Source organism: Leucopleurus acutus (assembly GCF_964270905.1).
Source record: "Leucopleurus acutus genome assembly, chromosome: 1".
Lineage (NCBI taxonomy): Eukaryota > Metazoa > Chordata > Mammalia > Artiodactyla > Delphinidae > Leucopleurus > Leucopleurus acutus.
This window is the reverse complement of record NC_139142.1, coordinates 1,980,828-1,993,102: the sequence shown is the minus strand read 5'-3', so window position 1 is coordinate 1,993,102 and position 12,275 is coordinate 1,980,828.

The window sequence follows — 12,275 nt, the reverse complement described above, 5'->3', positions numbered from 1 at the left end:
TGCTGGAGAAAACATATGGCGGTCCTCAAAAAATTTTAAAAAGAATACCCTATGATTCTTTATTCTACTTCTGGGTATATACTCAAAAGTGAAAGGAGGAACTCAAAGAGATATTTGTACACCCATGTTCATAACAGCATTATGCACAATAGCTAGAACATGGAAGAAACCCAAGTGTCCATGGATGGATGAATGGATAAGCACAATGTGGTATAGCCATACAATGCAATTAAAATAGAATTAAATGAGTTCCATTGAACTAAAATGGGATTAATTATTCAGTCTTAAAAAGGAAGGCGATTCTGACACGTACTACAACATGGATGAACCTTGAGGACATCACGCTAGATGAAACAAGCCAGTCATAAAAAGACAAATATTGTATGATTCCACGTAGAGGAAGCACTTAGTGTATTCAAAATCATAAAGACAGAAAGTGTAATGGTGGTTGCAGGGGGCTGGCAGGGGGAGAGAACGGGGAGTTATTATTTGTCGTTATGAAGTTTCAGTTTTACAGGATGAAAAGCATTATGGGGATGGATGGTGACGGTGTCTGCACGATGATGTGAACATATGTATTTAATACCACTGTAACTTTAAAACAGTTAGGATGTAAGTTTTATGTTATGTGTATTTTACCACACACACAAAATACACAGATACCTTGTAGAATGCATGTATGGCATGTGTATAAACTGTTGGCACACAATCTCATCGTTAGGGATCCAGTAAATGACCTACCTGTGCACAATCTGAGTATGGCAGGCAGGTGAAGATCAAAGTATCCTGGGCATTACCGAAAAAGCTTACATGGAGAATATGGCTTTCACTTCAGGCTCTGGGCTGTCCAACACTGAGCACCACTGCTGGACACACAGACCCCCTTGGATGTGAGCAGCTGTGCTTCCCCGGGCAGATCTCCCCCTTGGAGACAGAAGGAGACCAAGTGGGACAAATGTAACAAATAAAAGACAGAGAAAGCCTTAATAACACCACCCAACTGCCAGCCAGCCGGGTAAATGCTTCCTCCCTCTCCTGCGGTGAGGGGTGGGGAAGGGCAAGAGGGGCAAAGGTCAGGGTCATGGCTCTCCTGATGGTCCCCAAAGAGTGAAGAGGCATGCACACCACCCAATGCTCTGCACACACACTTCCCCTTAACATCATATCTGGGGGTAATTACTGTATCAGAACCAAGAGAACTTCCTCATTCTTCTTTATGGCCGCATAGTACTCCACTGTCTGGGTGCACTGCAATTATTTCCCCGGTGTCTGCGGATGGACATTTAGGGAGTTTCCAACATTTTGCTACTACAATGGAAGTGTCTAGCTGGTCCTTGCGTCATTTTGCATGGATGTTGATAAGATTCATTCCTAGAAGCAGGATGGCTGGTTCAGTTTGTGCATTTGTCACCTTGACCGATATTGTCAAATGGCCCTCCACAGGGGGTGTGACAATTACACTGCAAAAGCAGCGAGCAGGAGGGCTAGTGGCCATCAGCCTCGCCACTGGAAAATGGGAGCTGATCTAACTAGGAAAGCGGGTCTGTCCCTGCCTGGGGGGTGGTGAGCAGCGAGGGCGAGGAGAGGGCTTACAAAGGGCGTGAGAAACTTTTGGTGATGATGGATGTTTTAATCGTGATCGCTGTGATAGTTTCATGAGTATATATACATATGAAAATTTACTAAACTGGATACTTTAAATATGTGCAGTTTATTATATGTCAATTACATTTTAATAAAGCCCTTAAAATTTTTTTTTTAATTTTTGGCCGTGCCACGTGGCACATGGGACCTTAGTTCCCTGACCACACCCCCTGCAGTGGTAGCACTAGAAGTACAGTCTTAACCACTGGACCACCAGGGAAGTCCCCAGCCCTTTTTTTAAAGCATGAAAACATGCTAATTGTGTGTGTGTGTGTGTGTGTGTGTGTGTGTGTGTCCTATCAGATTGTCTGAAAATAAACAAGTTAATTGCCTCCAGTTCTGGCAAAATTGTGAGGAAACTGGCTCCCTGTTGGTAGAAGAATGAATTGGCCTAAGTCTTTTTGGAATTAATTATTGCAGTATCCATTAAAAAGCGTTTCTATTCTTTGCTGAAGAGAAATTATATGTGCTCCTTATTCAGCTGTTATTAATTAAGATCCTATTCATTTATTTCTCTTTTTGGCTCAGTAAAATGGAGCTCCACCCATCTGTTTCTTGCTTCTAAGGCCAGCTAATGAACTTCCAGAACCCGGCCTTAAAAACGAAAGACTACATAGTTAACAAAATGAAGCCTATAGTTAAAGATGTCTCCTTTCCCCTGAAATCATGGAGAGAAAGATATCATTCTGAATTACAAAACTTGATGGAAGAATTTGATTTGATAAGGTGTTGAACTCAGACCACTTACTCTGTACAAATCTTGTCTTCTGGTACAAAACTGGGACTTGTCTGAACATTTATACTGTTACCAACTTCTCATTTCTGTTACAATGCATCTGTTATTTAAACAGAAGGGTCTTAAAACGTTTTTCTAAGACTTTAGAATTTGTTGCCATGACTCATGAGAACAACTTCCAGTAGAAACCTGAACTCTGCTTACTGGTCTTACTTGGTAACCATGTGTAATCACATTTCTGGATTCCTAAACAGTACCTAAGAGGTTTCTCGGACAAACAGTAGACAGTTTGCCTCTCTGCTAGATTTCTCTTTTTTATTTTATACATTTATTTATTTATTTATTTTTGGCTGCGTTGGGTCTTCGTTGCTGTGCTCGGGCTTTTCTCTAATTGTGGCGAGCAGGGGCTGCTCTTCGTTGCGGTGCACGGGTTTCTCATCACGGTGGCTTCTTTTGTTGCAGAGCACAGGCCCTAAGCGTGCAGGCTTCAGTAGTTGTGGCACGTGGGATCAGTAGTTGTGGTTCGCGGGCTCTAGAGTGCAGGCTCAGTAGTTGGGGCGCAGGGGCTTAGTTGCTCCATGGCATGTGGGATCTTCCCGGACCAGGGTCAACCCCGTGTCCCCTGCACTGGCAGGTGGATTCTTAACCACTGTGTCACCAGGGAAGTCCTCTGCTAGATTTCTTATCTTAAAAAAGAGATGAAGAGTCTTATCTCACCTTAAACAAGATCTTTGAGGTAACAATCTTACTTCTAGGGAATGTATGTATCCGAAATAAATGGACATGTGTTGTTATGTATACAAGGATTCTTGCTGTAGGAGAAACTGGAAAATCCCAAAATATCCAGCAAGAGGGAAAGAGGAAATAATTACACTGCATGACAATGTGGTCATTTCAAAAAATGAGCAGTCCAGTGGTTAGGACTCTGAGCTTCAACTGCTGGGGGTCTGGATTTGATCCCTGGTCAGGGAACTAAGATCCCGCATGCCGCAAAATGAGCCAGGTCCATTTTCACTCATTGGAGAAAATGTCCGTGACATGACATTAAGTGAAAAACACAAACTTGCAGTAGAGTATCTATGGCAGGGTCGCTGCGTGAATATAGATGTGTTTGCACGCCTGGGGAGGGGAGAGAGGAACAGACAGGCTGAGGGTGGAGGGGTCCCATCCAGTCTGGCCTTCACATAGTCCTTTAAAATCTATCGGATGGGGCTTCCCTGGTGGCACAGTGTTTGAGAGTCCGCCTGCCGATGCAGGGGACACGGGTTCTTGCGCCGGTCCGGGAAGATCCCACGTGCCGCGGAGCGGCTGGGCCAGTGAGCCATGGCCGCGGAGCCTGCGCGTCCGGAGCCTGTGCCCTGCAACGGGACAGGCCACAACAGTGAGAGGTCTGTATACTGCAAAAAAAAAATAAATAAAAATAAATAAATAAAATCTATGGGATGGTGGGTGACTTTTCTTTGTTCAGATTTTTTATAATTATTTTTTTAAAATATTATTTATGTATTTATTTATTTGGTTGTGCCAGGTCTTAGATGCGGCAGGCGGGCTCCTTAGTTGTGGCAGGCAAACTCTTAGTTGCGGCATGCATGTGGGATCTAGTTCCCTGACCAGGGATCGAATCCAGGCCCCCTGCATTGGGAGCGCAGAGTCTTGCGTCACCAGGGAACTCCCTGTTCAGATTTTTTAAAACAAAATGGTATTTTGTACAAACATGGTGTAGAAAGGAGTTTAACACGTACCCATGTCTGTAGTGCTTGAGTCTGTTGGAATTATGAATAATTTTAAATTTTTTATTTGATATTTTATTTAGTTTGGACATTTTCTACAGTGAAGTACTTTTGAAACTAGAAAATCGTTTTGTTTTGTTTTTTCTTTTTTTAAGTCTATATAATAGAGCGAAGGATGCCTAGGGTTTTACTTCAAAACGAGACCCGTCACACTGGTATATTATGTGATGGGGCCTGAGTTGCGGCCGGGCTCCTCCCAAAGGGACTGGCCAATCCTTCTGCCAGTTATTCCGTGAAGAGTTGATCCAGGTGGAGGACTGAGGGGCTGGGAGGCTTAGGCCTAGGCTGGGGGGAAGGAGGGCAACATCGTCCCCTCCTGGAGGGCCAGGGCCCACCTAGAGCTTGGCCAAGACCCCAGGGCTGCAGCTTCCTGAAGTGTAGCCAGGAGTGGTGGAGGGGACCCAGTTTGGGGTCCCCAGGACAGGTAGTCACCCTCGCTGCCTGGTCTGGGCCCTGTGGTGGGCGGTTAAGAGCACCTTGTCTTGGTTTGGGGCAGAGCCACCCCCTGAAGGAGGAACCCATGCTGAGGGCTGCCAGGTACCTGGTGGGCTAGGGGGTCTTTGCCCAGGAAGCTGTCATTGGGGTCACGGGGTGAAAGGAGAGCTGGGTCAAGCTCGGTCAGCAGAGGCGCTCCTGGACCCAGAGGGCGGCTGTTTCTCAGGGGTGGGAGGGGAAAGTCCAGAACCTGGAGGTCAGGAGCTGTCTCGCAGGATAAGCCCTGTCAACACTCCACGACCCCCAGTTGCCCTGACCTTCACTCTGCTCCCTGTGAGCTAGAGACCCCGGCCCACTCTGTGCGGGAGCCCTTGGGTCCTTCCCCAGCCTGAGCAGGGGCACACGAGTCCCACTTTAGCTGGGAGGGGCCCTGCCTCAGCTGGCCCCAGCCCTATGGGGGGAAGGGGGCAGTTCTGCCGGCTGCCTCTGCCTGCCAAGTCTTTCCCCTGAGTGCAGTCAGCATCCCAGTCTGTACTACGTTATCAATAGGTGAAATCTGGGAGGCCAGGAGAGGAAGGGGAACTCTTATTTTTTCCAAGGAGATCCAAGGGCTGTTTCAGAATTGTTTAGCAAGGGCTGAGCTGGCTAGTGAACTTCTAGATAGACTTAAAGAGGAAGCAGTGTTGGGATTCCCAAGGACACAGGGCACTCTGAGCTGGAAGGAGAGAAGCCAGGCGGACTGAGAGAGGTGTCCCCAGAGAGAGGGGGCTGCATGGTGGGGGCCAGCCCCTCCCCTTTGCACTGAGAGGAGGGGAGTCAGTGGGCAGGGGACAAAGAACAGGCTGGGTCACCCGCGGGGACACCGTGAAGAGTGGACACCGGGGGGGGGAGCTCGGCTGGGCCCCCCTTTGGTTGTTTCCTCCATGTGCCTTCCCCACGAGGCTTGGGAGGGAACTGACGATCCAGCACTCTCCCCCTGGCCAGTGGCAACAGCCTATAAGTCCCCGGGCGTCGTTACTCTGAGTCCCCCTTCCAGATCACCACAGTGACATCTGTCAGCCCTGCGCCCACTCTGTTCCCATGACTCACCCCTCAGATGCCTGGCCCTGGGGATCAGGGCACAAGGTCCGTGCTGTCCAGCCTTTCCTGTGTCCCATATGCTGCCCAGGGGCAGATGGCAGCCCTGGGTCCTCCAAAGGCCAATGATCCCAATGACACCCCTGAAAAGGTGGGCCAGCCTTGGGGCAGGGCAGCTCCTGGGAGGGGGGCCCCAGCCAGGGAGTGGCCCCGGGGACTGACCTGGACGCTGTACGGCAATCAACGGGAACCAGGACTGGAAGGAAAGGGAGGGGGGTGTTGGGAACCCCCTCGTGCAGAGGAACCTTTGGAGAGCAGGGTTCCCTCGGGGAGAGGACACCAGCCCATCTCGGCTTTGCAGGAGGCTCTCTGGGGATTGCAGACTCCGGCCTGATGCCCTGATCTGGAAGCTCTGGGCGGACGCGCTGCTTCTCTTCCACCGAGCTGGCTGCGCCCCCTCGTGGTGGCAACTCGGGATGGACCGCTCCCCAGCACATCCCTTCTCAGGCCCTTTGCCGGCCGCCTGGGTCACTCCTTGTTCTGACTCCCTGAGTGGGGAAACAATGACAGAAAGAAAAGACCACAGCTTTAAATATTTTATCCAATAAAAATTTCAAAATGAAAGTAAACACGTGAAGTACGGCTTAGCCTGGGTTTTCTAGAAAACAGCCTGAGGCAAAGATGAAGTTGGCACGATGCTTTTTCAGGGGAGATGCAAACCAGGGAGCAAGGAGGGGAGACAGAGAAAGGCTAGCAGAGTGCGGCCCAGTGTGAAGTGATGCATCGCCACGCTGGCACCATTTCACAGCGAGCCCAAAGGGGCGAGCAGATGCTTGGCAGGTGAGTTCGCTTGGCCCGTGGGATTTCTTTGGATAGACTGGGAGGGGGAATTTCCTCAGCACTTCCTGAGAGGGAAGAGGGGAGGAAATGTGTCTGCCTAGATGCCTTCAGTTTTCCATTGGCCAAGTTTGCCCTACGCGGAGGTCACTTTCTCATCTTTCTACGTTACCTCATCTGGCCCTTCAGTGGGCAGTCAGGGTGCAGATCCAGCAGCCTGGGATGTGGGGCTTCATCCAGAGGAGGGAAGGGAAGGCCAGCATTGCAGATGTGTGTAAAGCAGGTCGGATAATGTCGTGGCAACCAAGGAGAGGCGTCCAGCGTCCGCAGAGCACAGGGCTATTCTGTCCCAGGTGCCAGGACAACCTGGGCGCTGAGTCAGTTGGGAGTAGAAACAGCTGGGGAGGAACAAGCCACAGGGAGGTTCAGGAGGTGGGCAGCACTGAGGGGACCTGGGGGACGCGTAACATTTGTGTCCATTACTGTCTTCCCCTTGCCACCCTGGATCTATTATTTTCCTTGCATGTTATAATGCGGGGGCTCACTTTTTCCCCTTTTTCAATGAAAACAAGATGGTGTCATTCCAATCAGTCACAGGCCCCCTCTCAAGGTGATGGCCAGCAGCTGTCTCTTGGAAGCCTTAAGATGAGCTGTCCCAGGGAATCCCCAAGCTCCCGACAATCTCTTCCCTGTGTCCCCATCGTGTAGGAGCTTCTCGTGGTGATAGGATCTGGTACCGTTTTGTCCTTGGTCCACTGGCATGCAGAGTCAATGACGATTTGTGGAAACTTTACCAGTAATAACGAGTAGCCAAGTGGTAATTAGCAAAACCTGCCGTGTCCCCGGTTTCAGTGTTCTCTCCTGGGAGAGATCCCTGGGAACTCTAACTTGACAGAGTTTTAGGGACAAGAAGCACAAATTCCACGAGTGGGTCACTGGCCCAAGCCCGTCATTTTACCACCAGCTGGTTATCAGGAACTCCCCAGGGGCCGTGGGTGGGGCTTGAGAGAGAAGAGGTGGTGGATCTGTTGGAATTTACTCCTGTCTTCTGCACTGGCTTGAGCCTGATTCAAAAGTGCCACTACCGTTACATGCCAGATGGCTCCTGGGCATGCCTGCCCTGTGACTGACTCTTATGACTCAGTGGGTCAGATAACAGCTCATGACGGGAAGCTCTTCTGCATAGTCACTTGTGGCCATGACCCTCTGCTGTATGTCTACCAGGGCTGACAGCTCCCAGGAGCTGTTTCATAAGTGCTGGGGAGAGTGTGGACCTGCCCCACATTCTGGAGGGCTTTGTGGCAACTCTTTTATCAGGGCGCGCCAGAGAGTCCAAACAGCATTCCAATCCAATCCTGACACTTTTATTTCCATCAGATGTGCTGGATCTTGTGGCTCAAAAACATCCCGAACGCACCTCAAAGCCCACTTTTGCTCTGGGTCCTATTCAAAGCTGGAAGTCTCTGGATCACTCAATAAGTGGGTGCAGTATCTGTTGCCTCTAAAATACAAAGAGCCCCTTTACATAGCTGTACCTCCTTTTTAGTGGTAGGAGATGCAAAAGGGAGCAATCTTCCCTTCCCTTAGAGAAGATGTCTCGGCATGCTCAGACCATTGGACCTGTAAACATTTCACTGATGTGCCAGTCCGCCGAATTGTCTTTAATCTCCCATTATCTGGCATATATGAGACCCACCAGCATGTCCAAAGTACTTGCCTCTTCCTGCTTAACAGATCCCATTAGCATATGGGGTCGTCAGTATAGTGAACTAGCATGACGTCATGCAAAAGATCAAGATGATCAAGGTCTCTCCTGCCCGTGCTGGAACAGAGGGCAGCAGATTTAACGTGGAGCTGAGGTGTATTGATGACCTTACCACATAGTGCTGAACTGCTTCTGCTCCTCTGTCTTCATAGGTGTTGAGACTAAACCACTCACTAAATCAGTAACCGTATATCATATTCCAGAGGGTTGATTGATGTGCTCCAGTAAAAAAATATCATATCCAGCACATCAGCTATAATTAGAATTACTACCTGTTTAACCTGTTTAAGTTCACATTAGTCCACCACCATCTGCCATGATCCATCTAGGTTATGTGTTATGTAGATGCCAGACAGATGAATCAAATGAATATTTTGGAGGGACCACCATCCACACATCTTTGGGGTCTTTGATGGCGGTAATTTTACTTGGCTCTTCCTACCATCTAGGTTATGTGTTATGTAGATGCCAGACAGATGAATCAAATGAATATTTTGGAGGGACCACCATCCACACATCTTTGGGGTCTTTGATGGCGGTAATTTTACTTGGCTCTTCCTACCATCTAGGTTATGTGTTATGTAGATGCCAGACAGATGAATCAAATGAATATTTTGGAGGGACCACCATCCACACATCTTTGGGGTCTTTGATGGCGGTAATTTTACTTGGCTCTTCCTACCATCTAGGTTATGTGTTATGTAGATGCCAGACAGATGAATCAAATGAATATTTTGGAGGGACCACCATCCACACATCTTTGGGGTCTTTGATGGCGGTAATTTTACTTGGCTCTTCCTACCATCTAGGTTATGTGTTATGTAGATGCCAGACAGATGAATCAAATGAATATTTTGGCGGGACCACCATCCACACATCTTTGGGGTCTTTGATGGCGGTAATTTTACTTGGCTCTTCCTACCATCTAGGTTATGTGTTATGTAGATGCCAGACAGATGAATCAAATGAATATTTTGGAGGGACCACCATCCACACATCTTTGGGGTCTTTGATGGCGGTAATTTTACTTGGCTCTTCCTACCATCTAGGTTATGTGTTATGTAGATGCCAGACAGATGAATCAAATGAATATTTTGGCGGGACCACCATCCACACATCTTTGGGGTCTTTGATGGCGGTAATTTTACTTGGCTCTTCCTACCATCTAGGTTATGTGTTATGTAGATGCCAGACAGATGAATCAAATGAATATTTTGGAGGGACCACCATCCACACATCTTTGGGGTCTTTGATGGCGGTAATTTTACTTGGCTCTTCCTACCATCTAGGTTATGTGTTATGTAGATGCCAGACAGATGAATCAAATGAATATTTTGGCGGGACCACCATCCACACATCTTTGGGGTCTTTGATGGCGGTAATTTTACTTGGCTCTTCCTACCATATTGGCCTGGACTGCGTAGGTCAAAGAATTGTTGAAAAGGCGAGCCACAAAGAGCAAGCACTCTGCAAGTCTCTGTTCCTGGTATGCTGGCTCACGTCGCCTTGGCCAAAGCAAGTCACGTGTCCAAGCCCGAAATCAAGAAGCAGAGAGACTCTACCTCTTGATGGGATGAGCATCAAAGAATTTGTGGTCTTTAAAAACAACGACTGCAGCCTTGCCGTAGGAAGTAGAAAGGTTGCACGGTGCCCACTGGCTTGGGATGCCGTCAACCTGAGCTTACATGGAACTGCCCATTATGCTTGTGGCTGAGGACAGAGTGGGCTGATGATGTGTAACATGGGACATCAGGGGTGTCAACCACCGTCAGCCTCTTGCGCCTCTCAGACCCTCTCATGCCAGACTTAAGTCCAATTTTTCAGTTTCTTTCAATATCCACAAAAGGCTAAATGCACAAAAATTAGGGGGAGAAGCTAGAGTTGCCGATGCACCTGGACTGAAGAGGGCAATTGATATCCATCTTCTTTCTCCACCACTCACGCGAGATTTTCCTCGCCTTCAACAATCATTTAAATTGGCTTAGGTTGCTTGCTTAGTAGGGTGACCAAGACTTTCAGACTTAAGGAGTCTGAGACTTTAGTTGCCTTGCTTTGGTCAAAATACGGTTGCTGCAATAGGCCATTCACCATTTTCACTGAGGATATAAGCACCCAGAGATGCCCCAGAGAATCCCCTGAGTTCCAGACGTGCTCCTCTCTGTCTTCATTGTACAGCAGCACCGTGGCTTCTCATGATAACCAGGGTCAATTACCCCCACCGAGACAGTAACTCCTTTCTTTGCTGGTCCATCAGAATACAGAGCTCAGAGTGACCAGATGGTAGGCATAGCTTCAGGTTCAGTGGAACCCTTACTGTACCCGGAGGAAGAATTCATCCCCTGGATAATAATGTAGTGGAAGCTACTGCTTCAGGGACAGGAAGCACAAATCCTTCACATGGGTTTCCGGGAGTGATGAGAAGAGCGGTCACTCCCACTTCCGCCGGCATCTTCTAGCTATTTGGATGTAGTATCATATGTGGGCCATTGGTTCCATTCTTACTCTACACCCTGGTGGACAGACCCTCAACCCTGTAGGATGAGGTCCCCAATCTGATGTCTTAGCAGCTGAAGGTAATTCCAATCTTCTATCTGGCCAGCTGCTTCGGGGTGATATGGCCTCTATTAGGAACAGAAGGTCCTGCAGTCCTAACCCATTGCTGTACCTCTTTTGCTGTACCATGTGGCCCTCGCTCTGAAGTGATGTATGCAAGATCCATCGGGCAGCAGGCAGGCCTTTGGAGAGCAGAGCTGGCAGGGGAGCTCTGGGCATAGAAAAAAAAAATCTATATCCAGGGTAGGTATTGATTCTGTTGAGGAAGAATTTCTTCCTCTCCTGGTTGGAGGAGGTCTGATGTAATAAACTGGCCAAGTGAGTGGTTGGTCTTCTCAAGGGACAGTCACTCTGAGGGCTACCATCTCTCTTTTTTTTTGCCGTACGCGGGCCTCTCCCTGTTGTGGCCTCTCCCGTTGCGGAGCACAGGCTCCGGACGCACAGGCTCAGCGGCCATGGCTCACGGGCCCAGCCGCTCCGCGGCATGTGGGATCTTCCCGGACCGGGGCACGGGCCCTTGTCCCCTGCATCGGCAGGCGGACTCTCAACCACTGCGCCACCAGGGAAGCCCCTTAACTTACTTTAAAAGTATATTTTATTGTGTATCCACTGAACTTGAGAGGAGAGAGGCTGGGAATGGGGATGGCTCCACAGGCAAAACCGGTCCCAGCTGCGAAGGACCAGGTGACGCTTTGCTTTCTTCTCTAAAATGTAATCTCGGAAGTGAAAGCAGACACCATTCTATTTATATGTAGCCAGGGCCTCATCTCAACCAGCGGGAGTATCGTGTGCTAGAAACGCCGCCTGGAGTGAAGGAACTGGCCCCCAGACTGTAAGTTCCTCCAGGGGGAGCACTTCCCCTCCTGTGAAGCAGCTTAGTGGCATATCCTGGTGAAGTAATTGTACAGGAAAAAAAATACTGTCCATGTCCCTGTACCCTAGGACCCTCTTTTGTGGCATCTGTCACATCCTGCTCCCAGGTATAGCTTAGTATACCGTAGAGTGTGCAGGCACTTCTACTCTAACGACATTTATGCATCTTAAAAAGTTACCTTCGGGGGCTTCCCTGGTGGCGCAGTGGCTGAGAGTCCACCTGCCGATGCAGGGGACACGGGTTCGTGCCCCGGTCCAGGAAGATCCCACGTGCCGCGGAGCGGCTGGGCCCGTGAGCCATGGCCGCTGAGCCTGCGCGTCCGGTGCCTGTGTTCCTCAACGGGAGAGGCCACAACAGTGAGAGGCTCGCGTACTGAAAAAAAAAAAAAAAAAAAGTTACCTTCTGCAAAATTGCTCAGCAAAAATAACATACTTATGGAAAAACAAGATTGGGGCAGACCACTCAAAATGTACAGAATGTCATATGCATAGCCCTAAACACTCAACATTGCATCCTAATCCCAGTAAAAATACTAGCACAGTTAAGTCAAAAAAAATTATATAT